The 24,667-nt window shown below is 35.8% G+C and overlaps 1 long non-coding RNA gene and 1 pseudogene across 5 annotated transcripts; one reads left to right on the top strand and one right to left on the bottom strand.

Moving 5' to 3' along the window:
• Positions 1–626: 626 nt before the first annotated feature.
• On the bottom strand, positions 627–9,948 carry LOC107763519 (methylenetetrahydrofolate reductase (NADH) 1-like; annotated as a pseudogene).
• Positions 9,949–9,954: 6 nt separating this feature from the next.
• Positions 9,955–16,263, top strand: LOC107766104 (uncharacterized). 5 transcript variants are annotated; one of them, XR_012696407.1, is made up of 5 exons: positions 9,955–11,104; positions 11,217–11,343; positions 11,597–13,261; positions 13,372–13,425; positions 15,947–16,263. It is a non-coding gene; the product is annotated as an uncharacterized LOC107766104 (long non-coding RNA). The 5 variants fall into 5 exon arrangements; XR_012696408.1 differs by having other exon boundaries at positions 11,217–11,764; positions 11,873–13,261; XR_012696406.1 differs by having other exon boundaries at positions 11,217–12,823; positions 13,162–13,261.
• The last annotated feature ends 8,404 nt before the right edge of the window (positions 16,264–24,667 follow it).

Here is a 24,667-nt window from a genome sequence, read left to right as displayed (position 1 = left end):
CCGTTCAGCCCTAAGAAAGGTCTATTCGAATCCAAGCTAAGGTTTTGATTTTTCGGGACTTAAGGTGAGTTTTGCTTTCTTTTCTTTATTCTTTTTAGTCCATATGTTGTTTAAAAGGGTGTTCATGTTTTTGTGAAATTTGTGTTTCGAGTTTTACCAACTGTGTCCTGTCTACTTTGCCTGAACCTCGGTGTTTTGAGTCCTTCTGCTACTTGTTCTGATAATGTGTATGTATGTATGTGTTGTGCAATTAGCTGAATTTCAAATTTGAACTGATTAACTGATTCCTCGAGTACAATTCTGCTTAGTCAGTACAATTCAAATCAGGTGTTCGATACTGTTAAATGTCTGATTTTGGCTACGATTGTACATGTTATGATTAATATAGTCGAGTCGACATGTGTCGTCAATTAGTTTCAGCTGCCTGAACAATAACAAATCGATTTACTTTTGATAAGCATGGCCTGAATCATTTAGGAACTGAGTTTAGTGCTTATAATTGTTAATTTGAATCAGAAATGTAAAAATCAATGTTCTGTTTAGTCACAGTTCTGAAATTGGAGGGCATGTGCACTTGTGCACAACATGTGCATTTGTGCACAGCCTGTGCCCTGCCTAAGTGCTTTTTGAATTAAATAGTTTGACAGCATATGCTGTCAGACTACATCCTGCTGCCCATATTCTGCTTTAAGTTTCAGAAATAATAAACATTACTAAAAAGTTAAGCCTGCCAAGGGAATATCATGGGGTTGTGCTCTTATTTAAATAGTGGGTGGAAACTGAAAAGGGGTAGCACATGGAAGGGTGTTCTGATGGTCTAAACAGGCTGTTAAAGGGTTGATTTGAGGCTGATAAAAGGGGGACACACATTGAGGGATAGACACACACAGACAGACATTAAAAAACAGGGTGAATTGAGAGGGAACATTGTGAGGAGAGTTGAGTTCTGAAAAACAGAAAACTGGAAAAGAATTCTTTTGGATAGCCAAAAAATAGATTCCAAGACTGAAATTGGACATTGGATCTTGAAAAGAAATAGATAGTAAGAGGGATAAAAATACAGAAATCAGAAACTGGTTTTCTTCCTGCTTTTGTTCAATTCTTAGCCTGCTCAGCCTATTCAGTCAGTTTTCTTTTCTTTCAAGTATCAGCTAAAGTGTGTCGGTTTGGTTTGCCTTGGTTGATTCCCTTGGAATTGGATTGTCTGGATTTCTGTTTCCTACTGCATTGTCTGCTGCTGCCTTTCTGCCATTTTTATCGGTTCTAACTGTATCCTGCACTGGGAGCTGTCCTATTTGTACCTGCTGTTACTGCTGTTGTTTGGTGTTGCGTATTTGTCCTATTGACCCCTTGCTTCTTCTGTTGTATCCAACATCCAGGTACATACTAAGACTTTGCATCTGATGTAACAATGAAAGCATGAAATCAAAGATATGCAGAAGTTTAATCATTCGTTTGCTGCAGTTACAGTTTTTTTTTTTTTTTTTTTACGAATGTTATTAAGATCTATGTAATTTGTTTAGTTTGTAATTCAATAAAGAAACACGTTAGGTAGCCTTGTACTTAATCGCAGTTTAGTCCGTCCTAAATTGTGATTTCGTTTGCTTAATGGGTTGTCTAATGAGGAATGTATGAGTGTTTTAACACACAGATAATTAGGTAACTTTTCAACTAATATTCTGCATGTATAGAAAAGAATTCTTTAAGCTCGCCAGATATGATATTTAGTTTTATTGAATCTTTGTAGATAGTTCACAGGATCCTGTTCAAACTCTATTAGTAGTAGTTTCCGATAAGTTAATTCCACTGATTTGGTTTAAATAAGCAAGTTTCAAACTCGGATCTGAAGAACATTTATCATAAGCTTTTAACAGTTCTATTAATATTGTATATTAATTTCCCCTGACAATTTAACAACATGCTCATCCATGAAATAAGGCACAAAATAACTCACGCCTCATAAAATCAGATAATCAAGTAAGGATCCGAAGCTGGTCAAGCATGTAATTAGCACATAATCCTCTTTCTTTCATTTTATTAGAGACAAATGTAATAGAAATGTAGACTCTTTAGGATATCCTTTCTAAAATAGAAACGAGCCTCGCCAAATAAAAAATATAAATTGCGGGGCCCTCAATAACTAAACATAATAAATATTTAGAATTCAGGACAGGCCGTTTAGTAAATTTCATGGCCTTTCCCAAAAATAATAACGCGTTAGGCTCTTTAGGCGCGACTTAATTAAATTACATTCTTAAACTCGGGTGCACATTGATGTGACCCGAATCCAAATCTCAACGGAGTCGAAATGTGTTAACAACTACGGGTGCATTGATTGTGACGTGGTTCGAGATGCATTTTCACGACGTTGCAATTCTATAAAAATAAATGATAATAAAAGCGGTTTAAACTTAATAACATGTATTTAAATCAGATATTTAGCCATTATAACAATTTAAGCGACCGTGCTAGAACCACGGGATTCGAGGGTGCCTAACACCTTCCCTCGGGTCAACAGAATTCCTTACTTAGAATTTCTGGTTCGCAGACTTCATTTGGAAAAGTCGAAAATTTCCTCGATTTGGGATTCAAGATAAACCGGTGACTTGGGACACCAAAAACCAAACCTTTCTCAAGTGGCGACTCTGAATTAAATAAATAATCTCATTTCGAATATTGTCACTTAAATTGGAAAAACTCCCTCGCGCATTTTTACCATTCGGGGCGGGCGCGCAAAAAGGAGGTGTGACAACCGCATTGACGTCAGTTTGGCTGATGTTGGAAATCCAGTTTCCTTCCTTGTTTACAGCCATGTATGTTGGGTAGGGGAAAGCCTTGCATTTTTCGACGAGGGTGTTTAACTTCTCCCCAGAGCAGAAAAACTCAAGTAAGCCTTTTAATAAACATATCCACCACCCCATCTTGTAGATAAAAAAAGTAAATAATCTCGTAAACAAATAGAAGGGGAGCCTTGCCATAACTGGTAAAGTTGCTGCCATGAGACCAGGAGGTTTAAGCCGTGGAAATAACCTCTTGCAGAAATGCTAGGTAAAGCTGTGTAAAATAGACCCTTGTGATCTGGCCTTTCCCCGGACCCCGCACATAGCGGGAGTTTAGTGCACCGGGCTGCCCTTTTGTAATCTCGTAAACAAAAACGCTATATAACCAAATCCCACATCATGGTAGTTATAAAGAATCAGCATACATGTCATGGAAAAAGCAAAATGTTTTTGCAATAAAAAGAAGGCTGACTAAAAGGGTGTACAGCTGGTAGATAAGTAACGAGGTGATAAAATGGCTGCTATAATCAAATCCCTCGTCATGTAGTTATAGGACGAGGTGATAGAGCATCCTAAAAGCGCTAAGCAGGATGTCACATAAAGATAGTTAGCAACTACAACAACAACAATCCAGTAAAATCTCACAAGTAAGGTTTGGGGAGGGTAGTGTGTACGCAGATCTTATCCCTGCACGGAGGAATAGAGAGGTTGTTTCCGAAAGACCAAAGATAGCAACTCAAAAAGATATTTTGGGAACAGGCGATCTCATTTCAAGAATGTATGGACTTGTTTATTAAATAGTGTAAATTGAACTTTGACCATTCAGTAGAAGTTAATTGGTCTCTTTTCCTGGTTGATGAAGCAATGAAATGTTTATCCAGGCAAGTTCCAATAAGAGTTGACAAGGACTTATAAAGAAAAGTGTGAAACAGATGCAACTCCTAGAAGACGGGATCTGTGGATAAGACATTTGAGAGTATTGAACAAAGTTATACTAAAAAGGCTAGGCCTTGTTGAATTCCAGTGCATATTAGCAGAACTGTTTTATATTTTGTACACTTTCGGAGGACCTACAATATTTCAGTTATATTAGCGACTAATGCTCTTTGTTGAGAATCATATTTTTGTCTAAACTTTTTATTTTCTGTATATAATCCTGTATGCAAGGTTTTCCTACCACAACAACAACAAACCCAGTGGAATCCCACAAGTGGAGTTTGGGGAGAGTAATGTGTATGCAGACCTTACCTCTACCTTATGAAGCTGGAGAGATTGTTTCCGATAGACCCTCGGCTCCAGAACAGTGAAAGGAAGCAATAACCAAATAATAGCAACAAGGTAAAAGGCAGCGAAAGCAAATGGCAAAACATGTAATAATCAAGATCAAGGAATACGAGAATACAAGGTTTTCCTATTACATTATTAAAATTCCCGACTTCATTTTAAAGAGAAATCCAGGACACACTTTTGACATCTACTATCCAAATAAGAATTCTAGCATCAGTCATCCGAAAGTAACAGAAGAATAATGATGGAGTCGTGCTTACCAACAGAAGGAGAGTCAGACTTCTCAGCATTAACTGCCGGGTGGCTGTTAATAGTCAGGAAACCTTTCGTGTTGATATGACCCAACTTTTCATTTATGATCTTTGTCTCTGGCTGAAGACCATCTAATTCAGACCAAGGGCAGCTCCTCAGCTTCCCAAGACAGTAGTCTTTAAATTTCTGATGTGAAAATTATGCAAGTATCAAGCCTTTGAAACCAGTCTTTGGTTTTGACGAGAAATGAACTGTATCTGAAAATCATACCTCGTAGATATCTTCCACGCTATTCAAAGCCACAGCCCATTCCTCTTGAAGCTTCTTATCACGTGAACGTGCACGCATGAACTGTAGAGGTCCAAAGGAAGCTATGTTACAGATAACAAACGTACCAAAACAACTCAGAAAAATGCACAAAAAAGCTAATTGTATCATCTTGATTGCGGGTGACCAGCTGAATGATGATTCGAAGAAAGGAACTACGCAAGCACTAAAACAAGAAGGGTTATTTAGGAGGACGAGAAAGCTTATAAACAAACTTAGAAAAGTAAATCAAGTTTACAGCCCGGACCACAAATTTCCTTCTTTTTATTAGTGCCTAGACCTAGACAGTTCCCACAGTATTTCACAAACAATATTAGAATTTCAAATGACTTTGATTTTGCCTCAAACAACATAAGCACTGCAAAAAATTAAAAAAATTCCTTGTCTCATCTTCCCAAGGCCAAACGCCATTCGTGATTTAATGTAAGATATATTTAATTTTTTTTTTTTAAAAAAAAAAAAGGAAAGATAGCTCAGGGGAAAGTATGTGATATCCTATAGTATCTTCTGTCAATCAGATATTTATTCGTAAATGATTTAATTACTCATTCCCCAGAGAGACTTATACGAACAGAACAAGTTGCAATTACCTGATAGTCAGTAAGAGCTCCGTATGATGGATTTTGAGCATTGCCCCATCGACCATGTGGATATTCATCCTAACCTAAGGTCCTTGAGATGTAGCTCTTTGGACGATTTGCCCTACCATCATTGACGACGATAGATCAGATTATCATCACAAAGTAAAGGTGTATTCTGACATTAATTCACAACTCTACGTACCAGAATATAGGACGAACATCTTCTTTAACACGGAAAACATTTGTAGGACGTCTCCAAGGCAATGGCCTAGAAATTTTGGACTCTTCTATTAATCCAAGATTCTGCATATCCAACACATCTCACAATAGTAAGTTGAATTCTTGCCTATGCTAGAAATAGTGACTACTTCAAAAATCTCAAAGTAGAAAGTTCAAAAGGTAAGAGAATTAACCATCAAAATGGCTTGTGCTGATTTCTCCATGTTTAATGTATAAAGATGCAAAGTCTTAATGCCGCTGGCCAAAATCTTTTTGCACATTTCAGTTCCAAGGTGAATTCCATAGGCTTTGACAGCCTCCTCGTTGTCCTTAATAGGTTCCAACGCAGCCATTATCTCTTCTGGAATCTACAACATAATAAAGGAAAACTGAGTATCTACGAAGCTGAAGCAGGAGCTGCTAATCAGCCTTTAAGCAAGCATCACACATGATCAACGTATTGTCTTAATCAGCAACACCGTTTACGTAAAACATAATAACGGGTAAGGAAAGCACGACCATTTAGACACGGATTCGAAATGCGAACAACTCAACTAACATATTCAATTAAGGAAGACGACTCACAGTGTTACAGCAAAAGCAACAGATGGAAAGAAGATGCAAAAATCTAACTAGGAGTGTGAAATAACGCGCTAATGAAGAAAAAATAAAAATATATCTGTAATGCGAAAAAATAACAATAAATACGAAGCAATAATTATTTGGAGATTTCAAAAAATAATAATAATAAAGCGAACTACATGAAGTAAAAATCATGTCAATCAAATTCAAAAACCCTTTTAAATTTTTGTTTTAGATGAAAGATGTAGTTTAAATTTTTAGTGCCTTGTTTTCTTATTCTAAATTACTAATTTCTTGTTCCTAATCACAAAAAGTTTAGTCATAATGTTTTTTTAACAGTTAATGTATCATTTTGTCAACGATATTTATTGTCTATAGCTTCTCTCTTAAAAAAGATAGAGCACATGGGCAATGAGGCACATGCCCAAGCTAAGCGCCTTACTGCCTACACTACTATAAGTGAGCAAAGCGCACAACATATGTATCGCGAGCTTTAGAACTTAAGCACACATCAAGCGAGCCTTTAACAACATTGAGAGACTGTAATATTAAGGCTGAAAATAAAAGCCACCAACTTGACGGTACCTAACCGAACTTTGGACAATATAACATCTCCATAACTTTGGGGTTACCATGCATTTCAATAAGAGTAAAGTAATATGTCGTTTCACAAGCTTAACATACAAATGAACACAGAGGTAAAGTCTGTACTCCAAAATATGGGGATACCTTAGTCTTACAAAACCAGTCATGCGCAAGAAGCCCTTGTAATTGTTAATAGGCATGATACCCGGAACGATGGGGCAAGTAATTCCAATTTGGCGGAAGTCATTGACAAATTTGAGGAAAATATCAGTATCATAGAAGAGTTGAGTTACAATAAGATCAGCTCCAGCATCAACCTGTAGAATACAAATACACAATCATACATAAGTACTACAAACTCATTATATCCATTGGATGACAATTATAATGCTGCAAATAGACTACCTTTCTTTTGAGATAGGCTAGGTCATTTTCATATATCTCTTGTGTAGCTATTCCATTAGCAGGTATAACATCGGGATGTGCCTCTGACAAAGAATCAAAATAGTAGTCGGTAACAGCACACAAAACATCAGAAAAAAACTCATTTTGCTTCAAAACTAATGTGGAATAAGTAAATCATGGTCCATATTTGTCCAAATAAATAACTCAAAGCCCAAGATCTTAGTAGCTAACCTGGATAACCAGCAACAGTTATCCCAAAGTAGTCCCCATACTTGGCACGAATATGCTTCACCTAAAAACAAAAAAGAATATCAATTAATACTAACACAAAATTACACCAGCCATAACATAATTACTCTTTAAGCAATTAAAAATGTGCTCTTTCCAAAAGTTCAAAACTTTTAGACGAGGTGGTTTCACAATTTAATATGGTATCAGAGTAGGTAACAGGTCCTCAAATCAAATCTCATTGCCACCCAAAAATCAAAAAGTCTTTCGATAAGTTGCGTCTAAGAATCAAGCTCGCACGTGAAGGGACGTGTTGAGATACAACATAGTTTTTTTCCAAGATATCATATAATTAAGCAAATCTTTTGTGATAGTAGGTTGTCTCATGATATGTTGTGGCTAGTAAGTCATTTCGTTTGCAAAATTGTGCTCGCCTACATCATTAGATGTGTTGGGTCCATGAATCAGGTCCACAAGTGAAGGGACGTACCGAGACATAATATATATAAGTGACTAAAAGTAATGTTATCTCTAACCGCTTAAACTTTTAGATGAAATGATTACACAATTCAACAAGTACGATATCTACAACATCGATGAGGTGGTTGCACAATTTAACATGGTATCAGACAAGCAAACAATAAGTCCTAAGCTGAAATCTCATCGCCACCCAAAAAGCAAAAAATATTTCAATGAGTTGGGTCCAAAAATCAAGCCTACATGTGAAAAAGGGTAGCCCGGTGTACAAAGCATTCCGCATTCACGCAGGGTCCAGGGAAGGGTCGCACCCCAAGGGGGTGATGTAGACAGTCTACCCTAATGCAAAGCATTAGTGGCTGCTTCCATGGCTCGAAACCGTAACCTAAAGGTCACACGGAATAAATAAGTAATTAAAAGTGTGCTCACTATAACAGCTTAAACTTTGTCATATGTTAGGTCCATGAATCAAGTCCACCCGTGTTGAGACATAATATAATTAAGTAATTAAAAGTATGCTCTATCTAACAACTTAATCTTTTAAATGAAATGAATCAAGTTCAACAATTCATATTAGCGTACCCTGATGCAAGCATCAATTGCTGATTCCACAGCTCGAACCAGTGACTTATAGGTCACACGAAAAACAACTTTACCGTTGCTCCAAGGCTTCCCTTCAACATATGTGTGATATGAATCATCACATATTTTTCCATATGGTGGGTCTATGAATCAGGTCCACACGTGAAGGTACATGTCGAGACATAATATAATTGAGTGCCTAAAATTATGTCCTCTCTAACAGCTTCAACTTTTAGATAAGACGGTCACACAATTCAAGGATTACAATATCTACAATATCCTATTAGACTACTAGATCTCAAGGGCAACCCGGTGCACTAAGCTCCCGCTATACATGGAGTTCGGCGAAGGGCCGGACCACACGGGTCTATTATACATTTCTGCAAGATGTTGTTTCCACGACTCGAACCCGTGACCTATGGAAACAACTTTATCGGTTACGCCAAGGCTACCCTTCACTACTAGATCCTAAATAAAACAAAAAGAATTAAGTAGAGAAATTACCAGATCGAGGGCACAAGCAAAACCACCTTCAACTTGAACAAACTTATCTTGACCATGAGAGGAGGATCACCACGAAGAGCAAGAACATTTTGAATACCATTAATCTTAATAGTATCAAGAGCATGATCAATCTTTTCAACAGGCATATTTGTACATGTCAAATGCATCATAGTTTCAACACACACCATATTTTGCATTCGTTTAGCAATCTCAAGAGTTAGATCTGCTGTTGAACCACCTGCACCCCATGTTATATCACAAAATGATGGATTGTGTGCTACCATTCTTACCATTCTTTCGAATAAATTTTCAACCCCATCTTCTGTCTTTGGTGGGAAAAATTCAAAGGAAAATACTACCCTGTTTTCATCTTTAGCTGCCTCTTGGATCTTCTCAATTACTTTCATTTTTGTTGCAAAATTGCGAAATGAAGTGAAAATATCATGTGAACGATATGCCGAGGAATCTCTCTTTTTGCCCAAGTTGGGTATTTTTGAATTTTCCACTGAGTTTCTCGGCAACTAGAAATCCGCGCGAGTCCCAAATTTTTGTATGCAATAGCCCATGCCTTCCGCCTTGGGCCCGGATGGATCCGTCCTGGAATCGCCTAATATTTGTCCCGGACATCAAATACGGCCTAAGAAACCATTGTCACCGCCCCGCCATGACCAAAGATTCCTTGTCCTCTTGACAATATGTATGTTTGGGTTCCAATGTTGGAGAATCAGCATTTGGAACCTCTGATGATTGTGCACCTTGTTCATCTTCATACTCAATCTTGTTTGGCAGAGTAAGCGCATATATCGGGTAAAACCGATAACCCGAATCGTTAATTGTTTATTGGGTTATTGGTATCGGGTTATTGGGTTAACCGTTCGGTAACAATTTAGAACTTTTTCACTATTGGGTTATCGGTTCGGGCCTCGGTTTGTCAATTTTGTTAATGGGTTTTAATTAAATTTTCGTTTTAGGACTTATTGAAATCGTTCCTTTTATACAATTAAACAATAAATGAAGAAATTCACTGAGATAAGATGATGTCTTTAACAAATTTAATATTAAACAATCTCATAACCATCCAAAAATCCGGTGTCACAAATGCATGACCTATCCCTAGGAAGCAATATAAGAGCTTAAGATTGTACCTGTCCTTTGGAAGAATTTTCTCAAATATCTGACATGATCAGACTGCTTACTCGACTTTATAATTACATCATCCACATAAACCTCGATCTCCTTGTGTATCATGTCGTGGAATATGATTGTCATTGCCCTCATGAAAGTCTCCCCGGGAACATCTTCTTCACCTTGCCCGTCCCCGGATCCACTCGCTACATCCTCATCATTAGAGGAGACAAGAAACCTAGCATCGATTTTCTCGTGCATTTTCCTCGGCTATCTCCTCGGCAAGGTTGAACCCTCGGGCAAAGATTTCCTCATCTGAGGTCGAAATACGAACCCCCAGACTGGCCAATTGATAAACCTCCCGAGCCAAAGGCCTCTAATCCGCTCCCAAATGAGCCAAACTACCCAGGGACTTCCGACTGAGAGCGTCGGCCACCACATTCGCCTTCCCTAACACCATTAAAGATGTTGGCAATAGAGCCTCCCCTTGGAGAGAAATCCCTGCTTTGACGCCTTCCCTAACACCCAGGGACTTCCGACTGAGAGCGTCGGCCACCACATTCGCCTTCCCTAACACCATTAAAGATGTTGGCAATAGAGCCTCCTCCTTGGAGAGAAATCCCTGCTTTGACGCCGACCACTTCTTGAGCGTCTCTTATGCCACCAGCAGCTCAGACAGAGCAGGTTTCGGAGCAGAGATTGAAAGAGCTCCAAAGAGGAGGAGGATGATCCCCAGGTGGATGATGTTGAGATTGAGTTGGAGGAAATGGAGGGTGTTGCTTCTGGCCAGCCACAGGCCCCCGGGATAGATGATCCAGGTGCCCAGCCACAGGATCTCGTGCTACCACAGGATCTCGTGCTACCACAGATTCCTTGGACGACCAAGGGTATTCCTGTATATTTAACTTTCTTTGGGGATATTATGGTAATGGTATAACCTTATTGACTTCCAGGTGTGTTAGGCTTATGCTTTTCCTTCTGGTTCCTCTTTGCAATCAGAGATCCTTCTGCTTTTTCATTCCATCCTTTGCTGAGTTTATTTGTTCTTCTTCTTCCACTTAGCTTTTTGCTTACTAATTTCACTTCTGCCATTTGGGTTTTATTGCAGATTTGTAGTATGGGAACCAAATTCTGACTTGGAACAAAGATTCCCTAAATCATTGCATGCAGGTAATATCTTTCACATTATAATTTCATCTAGGAATTTGAGATTTTAGGCTAGGGTTTGAAATTGAGGGTTTTAATCTTCAATTAAACTTCATCTCTTACTTTCATTACATAGATTGTTCAAACAATTGAAGTTTCCGAATGCGCATTCGATTGCTTTTCGACTTCAAGGAAAGAAACGGGAATGGCCTCTAATGGAGAAGCCATTTGATAGTGATTTCTAGGTGACTCGTATTTGAAGAGTAAGAGATGAAGTTTTCACTTTTCTTGCTAAACCCGTCTCTGAATTTTTCTCTGCTGTTTTGGCTGCTTTTTTTGGTGTAAAGTTCCTAATGTTCTTTTGTGGATCTTCTGTTTTGGTCATTGTGGCCTACTTTACTTATTTTCCTTATATTAGTGGGGTTTTTATATATCTATTCGTGCCTTATCGCATGTTTCTTTGACATTGATAATCTTCACAATTTTCTTTTCACGCCATCTGGTCAAATGATTTAGGTATAACAAAGCATCATGAAATCCTTCCAGCTCGTCGTAGTAGTTATAGGAGAATTGAAGATTTAGCATGTATTAAGCAAGAAACTGGAGAGTTCATGTTTATGCAAGAACTCGAAGGCAAGGAAGTACATTTTGGATGTACTCAACAACACTACCAGAAAATGCCAAGTATGTACATTATCAATTTTAGGTTCCTTTATTCTAAGCCCATGTCCAGTTCTTTATCTGGTGCAAAAGCAAAACATACCTGTTGAAACTTGAAAGCTGTTGTTGTAGTGTTGAAGAAGAAAAGAAGAACCCTAGTTTGCTTGAAGAAATTGCTGGTTTTACCGTTTTAGTGAGGAAGAAATCGCTAGTTTAGAACCCTAGTTTGCTGTTGAAGAAGTCGAAGAAACTACTGGGTCTGGAACAGAAGTCAGCGATTTGGTCTTTTAATTGAAAAAAGACTTTAGGTCTTTTAATTCAAAAAGTGACCGCTTCGATCCGCTTCACCGCTTCTCGCTTTTTAGAGAGAAGCGGGCGCTTTTCTTTACCTGAGCCGCTTTTAATTGGAGTAGCGCCCAACCTCCCGCTCCACTTCGCTTCTCGCTTAAAGCGAGGAAGCGGGCGCTTTTCTGAACCCTGTTTGAGATTGATAAAAAGGATAATTCATTCTTTTGAGCATTAGTGATTGGTTTAGTGATTAAGAGAACAAAATCTACGAGAAGAAGAAGATGATACTTGCAGAACAGAGTGCTCTTTTGTGAAGGAGGCGAACACACTGCTTTAGTTGAGTCCATTATCATTTGCAGTGTGGTAGCAGACACAAGAAAGGAAAAACCCAATTTAACTCTTTGTCAAGGACTGGGTTCATAAGCATATAATTACATGGTAATTACTACAATTGAGCCTAATCTTTCAATCCTAAAAATGCTTCACAAAGTTTTGTCTTGCTTTATATTTACTACCAAAAGGATTCTGATAAACTTTTAAACTTCTCATGTTTATATGGCATCTATTGCCCAGAACATGAGCAGAAACATAAACAATTGTCTGACACCATTCGTATCCTTATAACCTCACGTATCAAACACGTGTAATATACTTGTCACGACCACTTCAAGGGTTCATTTGGAGTATTCCAAAATGGTATAATTTGGGGCTTGAATCTTCCGGGAACTCCAGCAAGTGACTACATGGCCGGATTTTGTCGCCTTCTTCTTCTTATTATTATTTTTCAGTTACACGGTATTCTCTTCTTTCACTTACTCACCCTCCGTACTTTCTTTTCATACTTCAACAGTCTTCTGGTGCTTTTGACCTTGATTTTTGAAATTTTTAAAATTTTATTTTTGCCCTTTTTTAAGTGGATCTTTGTGTTCTGTTTAGTTTGTTTTGTTCTGTCTGAGTGAGCATGTATCATTCGATTCTATTTTTTAGAGTTCAGATTTTTCTTTCAAATTTTGATTGTGTAACGTACGATATGGCTTCTTTTGAGAAATGGGTTTTACCAAACGCATGAAAAGAGATGTTAAAGTAACCAATCTGGTGAAAAGTTAAGACTAATTACATACTTTGGGGTGCAGGCGGAGAACTTGGAGAGTATCGATTTAGATTCTTTATTCTAAATCAACAATGACGAGTCTAAATCACATAGTGGATTATCGATTTACAATCTTCATTTTGGTAATTTAGATACTTCATAAATCCAATAAAATTATATTTGCATTTGTGTTTTTTTTTTTTGTTTTTTTTATTTTAGTGTGTTTGATTCTGAATATTTGATTTTTACATAGTTGATTTCCAGAAGGTCAATACGCATCAAGTAAGACCTTTTCGTCCTACTTCCGGTGAGTTAAATTGGATTCTTCAACTGAACCTTTTTTCTACTCTACATCTTCTTTCTAGAATCAAAAGTCGCTTTGATTTATTGGAATGTAACCGTTGGTAGTAAGTTTTGACTTGGTTGTCTCCACCAAGGCTCTCCTGGAAACATTCTCTCTGCCCCTCGGGGTAGAGGTAAGGTCTGCGTACATATTACCCTCCCCAGATCCCACTTGTGGGATTACACTGGGTTGTTGTTGTTGTTGTTGTTGTTTTCTCCACATGAAAGGCTGAAAAGACAAATGCTTCTCTGATGCTCTGCTTACTCTTTCTATGGAGCAGTTCAAGAAATTTGTGGTTTGGTTGAGATGCATTTGAAAATCAAAGTCTTCTCTTTCACTAGCCAACAAAGAATCATATGTTTCTGTGACCTCCCATATTATTGTATGCCTCTCTAAATGGAGCTTCTGGTAACCACATACAATGAATTCTTGGAGATGCTTCAATTGATTTTGAAGCAAAAGACGAAAGAATCAGTTGTGAATTATTAATAACAATGATGATTGTGCATATATAGTCAAGAGCATTTAACAATTAAACGTATTGTTTTAAAATAAGCATTTTGGTGACTTTGTGCATCCTCTATTTGTGATATTTGCTGCTTACTGAAAAATTATTAAAATTTTGTTCTCTCGATCTGAAATTGGTTCTTCTGACTTTCCAAATGTCTACCGATTGGGTATAATAGTTAATATCGAAAGAAAGTTAATCATTGCCTTTTTTTATATCATTTAATACTTTAAAAATAGGAACATCAATAAAATTATTTGACATTATTTCCTATCCACATTGGAGAAGACAAACAAATATGGTGAGTCCAACATCAAGTGTGATGATATTTTGACCTTGGATCCCCCAGGTAACTTGCTAGAGAAATTCTATATTGAGTATACATTTGAAAGTATTAAGAAGGTTCTCATTATTGAGTTTATAATTCCCGCTTTACATGATTAATGATATGAGAATTTTTTTTATGAAATTGCTACTATCTATTTTTGATTATAAAACTGGTACATATCAGTTATGTAGGTTGCTTGTTGTAGACTATGCTTTCTTTCAACATTTTCTCTACAAATGTAACCATGTTGGCGTCAATCTGCTACTTTGTGTCTCGGTATATAAATGTGTTACTGTAATTTATCTTCAACACTATACCTATGATCCTTCTTATTTGAGTTGAAAATAGATGTTTAACTATTGATGTCTAAATTTGCCGCATATGAGGCCTTTAGCTTTGGGCAATGTTTGTATATGAGTTTAACAAATAAATGAAAACAACTAAGATACCGTACTTAATTAAACAATTCAAGTCTCTCTTTCGGAGACATTAACCTTTCTGCTGAAAATTATGTAGGAAAATTTCCCATATTTTTTTCTGAAATTTGGCTCCGAAAAGTTTTGGACAATAAGCACTTTCATAAGTAAGTAACAAAGATATTCTTTGTCTGGTTATTAATTTTTGGCTCCCATAGATTTATTTAGATCTAAAGCATGAAATTAGTTTTTATAAAGCACAAGCATACGAAACATGTTGCAGTTAAGGAGCTAAAAAATATGAATATTAGTTTTGAGGGGAAAAAGAACTAGAAGATAAAGCATGGAAGGGTGCAATGAAATGTCAATCACCTATCATATATTGTTAAAAATAAAGCCTTATCCAGAGTTGAAATATACATATTTAACTACTGATATAAATTAGTCGAAGTTCAAGTTGGGTCAAATGGTCACCAATTTATTTTGGTCACAGATGTATGTCTCACTTGACTTTGACTTGCGTAAATATCTTTGATTAAATCTTCATTGTAGCTAGAAATTAAAAGCCAAAGATGGACAGTTGGAGCAATTACATTGAATTTCACTAGCTGCTTGAGTCATAATCTTTTTTAGGATTCACTAACTTGTGAAAAATGCGGCAAAAATCTATCCAGTTTGATATTGGCTTATTGAATCAGCCGTGTATTTTCTGTTCATTTTGTTCCTTGAGTAATAGTTAGCTTTTCGAAGTAATTTAACACTCGCATTATATACTTTATGGGCTTGTTAATGCTGGAGCTTCTCTTTGCTTTTGCCAATATTAGAATATGGTATCTGTTTAGCTTTAGCTGTCTACTTTAACTGGTGTTTATTTGAGAGTAGATCATCCCTTTGAAACGACTTACATCAATAATTGAAGTTAACAATTGTTTATCGTTACTATATTGTTGGTAATGTTCGATAATATATTAATGTATTTATTACTGTGAGGCTGATGCTAATTACTTTCTTTTTGAGCTTGACATATAGCTCTTCCACATTGTTGTTGTTGTTGTTCTCTTCCTCAACCGTTCTTTGAGCCTTGAGGATGATAAAGGTAGTTGTATACTAAGGTACAATGTGGTTATGGCCTTAATTTTACGAGGCTATCAAAATGAGTTGCAAGGTTAAATGGTAGTGAATTAAGGAAGTATTATTACTTTTTTACCCTATTGACACACGATCTTTTTTCAGGTTGGAATATGATGTAGTACCCTTATATGATTGAAGAGTTGGCCACTTTAGTGCAAAGCAGGAGTGAAAATGTTGGATGTTGCTCAGCCTAGAGTTACAAGATGTAGTGAACATTTTCTTGTGTTTATTTTTTGGCGCAGAACAACTTGCCATGGTCCATCATGCTGTAATTCACGGTCTTCTGATAAATATGTGGCTAGGAATCAATAATGATGAGACTGTACATACAATTTACCTTATTAAAAATAAATAAATGATGAGACTGTACATTACTATAGGAAAATATTTTGCAAAAGCACCGGGAGTTGAAAGAACAATTCATAAACAAGTAAGAGTGGCAAACTATATCGGGCATTAAGTGGTAGAAAGATTGACAAGTTGGTGAGTGGTGGGCTACAACTTACAATAATATTAGTCAGTGTATATTTTTCATCACGATTTATTTGAAATTTAAGAAAGAAAAAAAATATTTTTTTAAACAAACAAATCATAAATACTTATCTCAATATTTATTGTCTCACTAAGCATAATTAAATTATTTTTAAATAAAGTTGGTGAGTGAGAGGCTACCACTATAATAATAGACTATTTACAATTTTTTTTTAAAATGATAAAACTTCATAATCTTAGCATATCATAAATATTTGCTTTACATTATGGACATTCAATTGTGGAACAAGGCAGCTGTGTGCAAATTATTGTGGAACATATGCAATAAGAAGGATAAACTATGGGTAAAATGGATACATTGTTACTATGGAAGGAGAGCTAGTCTGTGGAAGAGCAAACCAATGCAGGCGTCTTGGATTGTACAGAAGATACTAAAGGCTGCTGAATATCTAAAAGAAGTGGGGATACAAGAAGAAGAACTCAATCAGATGCAAGGCTTCACTATACAAAAGATGTACAAGAAGTTCCAGGATGATTATCCAAAATGCTCATGGAGAAGATTAATCTGTAACAACTATGGAGCTCCTAGATGGCAATTCATACTATACTTGTCACACCTCCTTTTTCCTACCCCATAGGGTATAAGGGAGTTTTTCCAATTAAAGGACAATCGAAACGGGATTTATTTACTTATTTCAGAGTCGCCACTTGGGAGATTTATGGTGTCCCAAGTCACCGATTGAATCCCGAATCGAGGAAAATATTCGACTTTCCAAATGAAGTCTGCGAACCAGAAATTCTAAGTAAGAAATTCTGTTGACCCGAGGGAAGGTGTTAGGCACTCCCGAATCCCGTGGTCCTAGCACGGTCGCTTAAACTGTTGTAATGGCTAGATATCTGATTTTAATGCATATTATAATTTATGTGCTTTTATCAACTTTAAACCGCTTTTATTATTATTTTTAATAGAATTGCAACGTCGTGAAAATGTGTTTCGAACCACGTCGCAATCAATGCACCCGTGGTTGTTGACACATTTTGACTCCGTTGAAATTTGGATTTGGGTCGCATAAATGCGCACCCGAGTTTGGGGATGTAATATTATTAAAATCGTGCCAAAAAGAGTCTAACGCTTTATTACTTTGGGGAAGGCCGTGAAATTTGCTAAACGGCTCATCCCGAAGTCTAAGTACTCAATTAAACATTTATCGAGGGCCCCTCAATTTGTGCGTTTTATTGGGCGAGACTCATCTTATTTATTCTAAAAGGATAATCCTAAAGTGCCTACATTTTTTCCTATTAAATTTGTCTCTAAAAAAAATAAAAGAGAAAAAATTCTAATTAATTACATACTTAAAAATAACATATTAAATGCTAGGTTAAGACAAATATTAACGGAAAGGAATATTACTAAAATTGTAATTATAAATACAATATGGAATTGTCAAATAATATATATTTAAAAGAAACTAATTATCCCATAACCAGATTAAACTCGCACTGTTAGATGACTTGAACTGTTGAAATTAATTATTTACAACTACTGAAAATTAGAATCAATCTTAATTACTAATGCATATTTCCAAAATTTATTAAATTTAACATTAACTCGCCTTGTTTGAACTCAAAGCATGCCATAATGCCTAATTCGCGAAATTAATTTAAATTCATGCTTTAACTAAATTTAGCTACATGTTTTCGATTAACTTAATGTTGACAATATTAAAACCTTCATAACTAGTGAACTTAATCAGTTTTGCCAAGCCGATTTAATAAAGACCGACTTATGTTATTTTCCTCTTATTCCAATTATTAAACAGTTTGACAGTAATGAGCATGCTTAAATATATACTACCTAATAATCAAGTTAAAGCAAAGTATTATTTAATACATCACTACCAGATGCCTAGTTATGCAGATCGACAGAAATTTACAGAATAATAATACATGAAATAGCCTAAATACAATTAGTAAAAGAAACGAAAAAACTAAATTAAAACTTTAAAATTCCATTCTTCATATGCATTCATACTTTCACATTTCAGCTTACAAAAATGCCAAAATTACAGTTGTGTACCTGGTATTGCCAACACAAGAAGAAGAAAGTCAGCAAAGTAGTATGTAACACAGCAACAGCAACAAATAACCAGCAATATCCAACAAACGGAACACCTAGTGACAGATTTGAAAACAGAATAAAATCCAGCAATAACCAGTGAAGTAGTAGCAAATAACCAATTAAACTCGAGAAACAAACCACATGAAAATCCAGAAACACCAATAATAATTAACGGGTAATAACAAAGTGAACTTCTTTTTTTATTTTTACTTTATTGAAAGACCGGTTAATGTTTAACCCTTAATTCTCTCTTAATGTTCAGAAAATTCTTTATTTTAAACTCTCTTCAAATTCGAATCCCTAAAAATCTTTTAATATTTTTCGAAGTTTTTCTCTCTATTTTCAGCTCCTTTTTTTTTAAATTTTGTCCAAGTCTGCTCTATTTATGTCTCATCACAGACCCCTTAAAATCATCCACTTTCTCTTACCAAACTCACTACTACATAAAAAATACAATTATTATTTATTTAATCAACTTTTCTTGAGCCCCGCAATCCCACTATGTCTTGTTCCCCCATTATTGATTAAACAAATGCATTATTCCTCACCATTATGTCTTGTCCCCCATTATTGATTAAACAAATGCATTATTCTCTACCATTATGTCTTGTCTCCCACTATGAATTATTTTATACATTATTTTAATATTATTAATTTATTGGACATAGCACTCAAAATAAATAATTGTTCAGATTTTCAATTCCAAAAATACCCCTCTGAAATTACTGAAATTACCATTCTACCCCTGAAAATACTGCAATTTACCATTCTACCTCATCAGGTATAACCAATTCAACTAATCAATTTTAACCAAAATACAACAGCTATAACCAATTCTTAATCAAATTCAATCAACAAATTCAAACTAAATGAAGAACATCAAAGAAACAACTGGAATTATTTTGACTGAACAATATTTCTAAACAACAAATCTATTTTCAGATTCAACAACAATAACAAACAAGTATATTCAAATCATTGAGCATCAAATTCAAATTAAACTTAAACAGAACAAATAAACAGATTCAAATTACTAAATTAAATAACCAATTGAACCTCAAACTAAATTTAACAATACTACAGTCAAGACGAAGGATTCAAGTTATCAAACTAACATATTTCTATCTTAAAACTAAATCCTTTTAAATTAATAAACACAAACTGAAGAAATAATTAATTGAACTTCAACTTAAAACTAACAACATTATAATTAAACTAACAATTTCTACATAAAAATAAACAAGAAAAATGAAACAAACTGAAGAAAATTAAAAAATGATAAACACGAAATTAATATCAAACATATCTGATTTCAGTTCTGAAAATTTCAAACAAATTACGGACAGAAACGAAACTTAAACCAACTAACCGGATTGGAACAACGACGAACTCGAACGGAAACAAATCTGCCCGGAAACAATTATCGCAACAAAATAACTCGACGCCAAAGACGACCACGAACGGACGATCGAAGAAGATGGTCGTTTGGTGTCGTTTGAAGACGAAGCAGTGGCGGCGAGGAGGCGGTGAAGCAGTAGCAGCTGCTACTGCTGAACATGCTCGACGGAGGGCAGCTTTGGTGGTCGTCCATGGCTGGACGTAGCAGAAGGCAGCAGAAGCGACACTGCAGCTCGTCCATGGCTGGACGTAGCAGGAGCAGCAGTGGCGACGCTGCAGAAATTGGATGAAGCAGCAGCAGCAACGGTAGGGTGCTGGTTCGAAGGCAGTCGCAGGGGAGGCAGCCATAGTTGCCGGAGGTGAAGCTCGTTTTGGACTGGTTCGCTGCGTGCCGAAGAAGATGACAAAGCAGCGGCAGCATCAGGTGGTGACGATGGAGAAGACGACGCAGCAGGGGTAGGCAGCCATGGTTGCCGGAGGTGATGGTGATGATGAGGAGGCAGCCATGGCTGCTAGGGTTTGGAGGGATTTGGAGAAGAAGAAGAGGGAGGGGGCGGGTAGGTTCTTAGGTTTTTTGGGTTTTTTTTTTTTTGTGAAATGAAAAATAGGGAGATAGGGGTGTTGGGTTTTTTTTGGGTTATGGACTGGGTTGACCCGGTTTGAAATGGACCGGGTCATAGGGGAAGGTTGGGTATCTTTGGGCCTGTGGTTTAAAATTGAAGAAAAGGCCCAATCCGATCTTCTTCTATTTTTGTTCTTTTCTATTTATTCAATTTCCTAAATAATAAAGCTAAAAATGATAAGATTAAATTATAAAACCCAAAATTATCTGGAAATACTAATTAACTCTTAATAATAATTAACGCACAATTAAATAGCGATTAACGATAAAATCACACAATTTGGACATTAAATGCTAAAAATGCAACATACATTATTTTTATGATTTTTTCATTTTGTAAAACAAACTTAATTAAATATCAAATGCAAATGCGACATATTTTTATATTTTTTATTAATTTAACACATTAACATGCACAGGCAAAAATACAAATAATTATCAAAAAATGTCACGAATATTCAAAAATTGCACACAAAGGAAAATTATTTTATTTTGAATTTTTTGGGAGTAATCCTCATACAGGGCAAATATCACGTGCTCACAATACTTAAACTTACATGGGAGGCTGTTAACAAGAGATAGAGTGGCAAATGGAGTCAAATTGATGATCTATCGTGTCCATTGTGTGCAAGAGAACTAGAAAGTGCAAAACATTTGTTCTTTAAGTGTGGAGTAATATCACAAATCTGGGATAGCTTATTGGAATGGCAAGGAATCCAAAGGAAAGCAAAAGGGTGGAATGAAGAAGTTCAATGGGCAGAGGTGCATGCAAAGGGGAAATTTGCAAATTCAAATGTGTATAGAATCTGTTTGGCAGCATGCGTCTTTCACATATGGAATGAGAGGAACTTGAGGATCTTTCAAGGGAAAGCTAGGCAAAATAAGGCCATCATACGGGTAATATCACAGGAAATTCATAGTTGTGGTAGTAAATATAAGAAGCTAGATAGCAAGCTACAGGAGATGAAAGAGTATCCTAAAATTTGAGATAGTACTAGACTGCTTTACAGTGTTTCCTTTTATTTTTTTGTCTGTAATTAGGAGAAACGGGAAAGTATAGGACTTGGGGCATGATGTCCAAGATCCTAATGAATGAGAATTGCAAAGATTATACTTGGTTCGTGAAATAAAAAAAATTTACTTAACAAAAAAAAAATATTTGCTTTAATATATACTATCTCAGGTAATAAAAATTTAAAATAATATTATTCTTTTTAATACATTAAAAACCAAAATGACACGCAAAAATGAGATATAAATTCAAATTGTCGCATAGGAAAAAATATTAAGTGTTATAAAATAAAGACTATAAAGTAAAGACAAGTATAGAGAGAAACTGATATATTATTCGAATTCAGACTGATGTACATAATGAACTGAAATCTCTTCTATTTATAGAAGAAAGGAAGTTGTTGTGTAAGTTGCTACTATACCAGATATGGATAATCTTCTACTGAGAGCAATGTTTATCCATAACAAAGTACTGAAAGGATAAGCTTATTATACCCAATATGGATAATCTTCTACCGGGGGTAATATTTATTCATAATTGGGTACTGAAAGGATAAGCTTATTATACTCGATATGGATAATCTTCTACCGGGGATAATATTTATCCATAACTGGGTACTGAAAGGATAAGCTTATTATACCCGGTATGGATAATCTTTTACCGGGGGTAATGTTTATCCATAACTGGGTACTGAAAGGATAAGCTTATTATACCCGATATGGATAATCTTCTACCGGGGGTAATGTTTATCCATAACCGGGTATCGAAGTGATAAGCTTCTTCAGGAAGCTTATTTCCAATAGAGTACTTAAATAGATAAACATATTTACGGTGGAGTCCCATATGGATAAGCTTCTTCAGGAAGCTTATTTACAACGGAGTACTAAATGAACATCCATAATATAATATATTTATAACACTCCCCTTGGATGTTCATTAAAAGATAATGTGCCTCATTAAAATCTTACTAGGAAAAATCACGTGGGAAAAAATCCTAGTGAAGGAAAAAGAGTACACATATTTAGTAATACGCATTGCTAGCTGCCTCATTAAAAACCTTATAAGGAAAATCCTGTGGGAAAAATCTTAGTAAGGGAGAAAGAGTACAGCGCGCATTTTACTCCCCCTTAAGAAAACCTTATTTCAAATATTTGAGTCTCCGCATTCCAATCTTGTATACCATATTCTCAAAAATTGATGTTGGTAAAGACAATCTGTTGGATTGTCACTTGAACTAATTTGATGCACACTAATGTCACAATTTTCCTGAAGATCATGTATGTAGAATAATTCTGGTGAAATGTTCTTCGTTCTATCTCCTTTTATAAATCCTCCCTTTAATAGTGCTATGCATGAAACATTGTCTCCGTATAATATTGTGGGTCTTTTATCACATTCCAACCCACATGTTTCTCGAATGAATCATTGATCTCAATCATATGCACTCCCTGCTTGCCGGTTTGTAATCGAGCTTTATGGGTATCAGATAAATAACCTGCATCTGCATTACCAATACGATCTGCACCACTTTTGTTAGCATTAGTAAGATAAATAAGTGCACCATCTACACCGAGATAGAGTATTTCAGGACCAAGAAGCTCCCCATCCTCTTCTAGAGGTTGGAATGGATCCTTATTCACTTCAAGTGATTGAATATTCATTGGTGTACTTAATGGGTACACTTTGTCCATGTAAAAGTATTTTTAAGACCCTCTTGGAGCTCTTCCGGAGTTTCAATAAGATTTATGTCACCAACATAAATAGCAAGTGTAACAAATTTTGATGACATTTTCTTTATAAAAATACATAGACAAATAACATAATTTAAGTAACTTTCTTTCAGCAAATATTTACTGAGGCGATTATACCACACGCACACAGATTGCTTTAAACCGTACAAAGATCTTTATAATTTTATCGAGTACATTTCTCAAGACTTTGAATTATATGCTTTGGGCATTTTCAATCCTTCAAGGATCTTCATATAGATTTAGCCAAACAGGTCATATAGGTTAAGACTTGTATCTAAATGGTATGACATCTTCAAGTGTCTGGACTGCTAGTCTGATCCTCACAATCTTTTACAATATTGTGTACTATATTGTATTAAATATATCGTCGACGATAATTTTGTGTCAGTTCCGAAGCGACATAACTTGTGGAGATCTCATCACTTTCTTTATTTTCAGGTACATGAACTTTTTCGGGAGTTTCATGAAATGTTATGTCGTGGGCTCTTCTAGAGCTTATTTCCTCCTCATTTTGATCATTGGCTCCTACTATTTTTCAAGGATTGTTACCTTTGGAACCGATTGGTCTACCACGCTTCATGCGTACAATAAACTCTATCCTTCAGGGACTTTAATTTTAATAGGAGCATTTGCAGCTGAAATATGATATTTAATTTTGGATCAGCAAATGCTTCTGGCATTCGACTTGAATTATCTTCTAAGTGAGGATCATGATAATTCGATTCATATAGCATATTTTTCAACTGTTTATTCCATCCCCCAAATGTTAGAAAAACTAACATATATCCCCAATCATCTTTGGGAAACATATCTTTGTGTATTATGGTAGATAAATTAATCATATACCACACAATAAAAGATAGTAAAAATATTTGGTTTCTGATCCTAAACCAATTGTGAAGGGAGGACTTATCATATATTGTTGATTTGATGCATACAAGTGCAGCTATATGCAATTTAGAAAATCTTAGACCAACACATGAAGCTTTGTTCTCATAAACAATGGTTTTGCCATTAATATGAGGTATTCAATGCTAAACCAGCTTGGATATAAACCAACATTATCAAGATGAACTGTCTTAATTTCATAATCTGAAAATTATGCTCTTAATCGAGAAAAGCAATTCCAAATGCCAAACTGCAGGTTGACAATAATTACACATGTAACCATCTCATATATGCACCTATAAGTGGTTCACATGATAGGTGAACGGGCCCATATTCACCTTTTATATATTTCAGAATCAGGGGTCTTAGTCCCAACTTTAGCTGGTATAATCAATTCATTATGAGAACAAGCAACACATGAGAATTCCTGAAGAATCTTCTAGTTCTTTAGTATATGCTTATCTGAATTCTCAAATAGCTCATTTAAAAATGGCAAATGAAAACTTCAAGTTTATCATGTCATGTGATATCTCTTAGTAAA

This window comes from Nicotiana tabacum, chromosome 11 (assembly GCF_000715075.1).
Source record: "Nicotiana tabacum cultivar K326 chromosome 11, ASM71507v2, whole genome shotgun sequence".
In the NCBI taxonomy this organism is placed as follows: domain Eukaryota; kingdom Viridiplantae; phylum Streptophyta; class Magnoliopsida; order Solanales; family Solanaceae; genus Nicotiana; species Nicotiana tabacum.
The sequence above is the reverse complement of the archived record's forward strand: the minus strand, read 5'-3'. Positions and strand labels throughout refer to the sequence as shown.